General features: G+C 44.4%; 1 protein-coding gene and 1 long non-coding RNA gene across 2 annotated transcripts in view; one reads left to right on the top strand and one right to left on the bottom strand.

Moving 5' to 3' along the window:
• The window catches only part of LOC139027730 (uncharacterized), a 1853-nt gene extending 1781 nt beyond the window's left edge, over positions 1 to 72 (bottom strand). Inside the window, exon 1 of the long non-coding RNA XR_011479846.1 lies at positions 12 to 72. This is a non-coding gene — a long non-coding RNA (uncharacterized lncRNA). The remainder of the gene's footprint in view (positions 1 to 11) is intronic.
• Positions 1 to 1796, top strand: part of LOC111963802 (zinc finger FYVE domain-containing protein 16-like) — a 42499-nt gene that overhangs the window by 24432 nt on the left and 16271 nt on the right.

The raw sequence follows: 1796 nt of genomic DNA, 5'->3' as shown, positions 1-1796 counted from the left end.
ACACTTCTCACTCTCTCACTCTCTCTCGCTCTCTCCATCCATATCCCACTCTCACTCTCTCACTCTCTCTCCGCTCTCTCATCCATATCCCACTCTCACTCTCTCTCGCTCTCTCATCCATATCCCCTCTCACTCTCTCTCGCTCTCTCCATCCATATCCCACTCTCATTCTCTCACTCTCTCGCTCTCTCATCCATCATCTGAACCATATTGCGCTGACGGTTTTAGTTTCACATCGTCTTTTCCAGCACAGTTCCTGTAACTATGGTGGACGCAGAACCAGGGCAGTACGGCTTGGCTTGGTTTGTCTCAGTCGCGTGAGAAGGATCGCTCACATTTCTAAATGGGACGCAGGGCTTCCATCTGTCCACATTAGATTGCCGTGTAGATATTGGAGTGTCTGTTAAACGCGAGGCTTYGCCAAGAGAGGTGGTGGAACAGTTGTTTTGATTACTTTTCACCGTTATGTTTACTTGGGCTATATACAATAAATGCTGTTGGGACATGGCAAACATTCTGTGAAATAATGTTTATTCGCTACAGCACAGACCATGCAGATGTCCTGTCCAGATGTGTGTACAGCTGTTYAGTGCAATGTCTCAGTGTGTGTGTAATATTCTATCATATTTACTATAGCCTATTGTTTGTGCCTATTGTTTGAAACTGTACACGTGACCTTAAAKTTCTGTTATTAGGCCTACGGTAACAAAATTGGCTCCAACCGTTGAGCTACATTATTTTTTGTTGTTTTTACATTATTATTATTTTTTTTTAATTCTCCCCAATTTCGTGGTATCCAATTGGTAGTTAGTCTTGTCCCATCGCTGCAACTCCCGTACGGACTCGGGAGAGGCGAAGGTCGAGAGCCGTGCGTCCTCCGAAACAACCCAGCCAAGCCACACTGCTTCTTGACACAATGCCCGCTTAACCCGGAAGCCAGCCGCGCCAATGTGTCGGAGGAAACACCGTGCACATGGCGACTGTGTCGGCGTGCATTGCGCCCTGGCCCGCCACAGGAGTCACTAGTGCGCGATGGGACAAGGACATCCCTGCCGGCCAAACCCTCCCCTAAACCGGACGACGCTGGGCTAATTGTGCGCCCGCCAAGTGCAGAGAGGGGGCTTCAGCAAATGTTCAAAATTCACCTTCTGCTACCATTTCTGTCAAGCRGTCRACGCATACAGTTTGACGTATAGGTTAGATAAATCCAACGTGTGCACCACACAGAACGCACTACAACTGCCTCTCCAACGCAACGCTGCAAGGCAAACGCAGCYTTCCATTGGAAAGGAATGTGCTTCTTGTGTACCAAAATGCAATGACGCTGTCGTTTCATTTATATTATGCTATGGCTATATTTGGATACAGTGTAGGCTAGCCTATGTGTTTTTACCAGTAATTTATTTTGTGAAAAGCCAGATTTTTTTTATTGTCCTACTGTATGTTGGCTGTTGATTTTATTTATTTATTTCATTATCATAACATTCCTWTGAATAGCCTATGTTAACAAAGAAGGCCTAGAMTGTACAGTGCCTTCGCAAAGTATTRCTTACCCGTTTTTTTTTACCCGTCATAACCAAAACGATTGGAGGCAGTAATTGCTGCGAACAGGTGCTTCAACAAAGTACTGAGTAAAGGGTCTGAATATTTATGTAAATGTGAAATATAGGTTAGCAAACATTTCTAAAAACCTGTTTTTGCTTTGTCATCGGGGTATTGTGTGTAGATTGACATTTTGGTTACCGTTCTGCCTTATTGCGTAAAGAATTATAATTGTTTTTATCCTCATCTAATCT

The sequence above is a fragment of the Salvelinus sp. IW2-2015 genome, linkage group LG5 (assembly GCF_002910315.2).
Source record: "Salvelinus sp. IW2-2015 linkage group LG5, ASM291031v2, whole genome shotgun sequence".
Classification (NCBI taxonomy): Eukaryota; Metazoa; Chordata; class Actinopteri; order Salmoniformes; family Salmonidae; genus Salvelinus; species Salvelinus sp. IW2-2015.
Note: the sequence above shows the minus strand (reverse complement) of the source record. Positions and strands in the feature narration are given on the sequence as shown.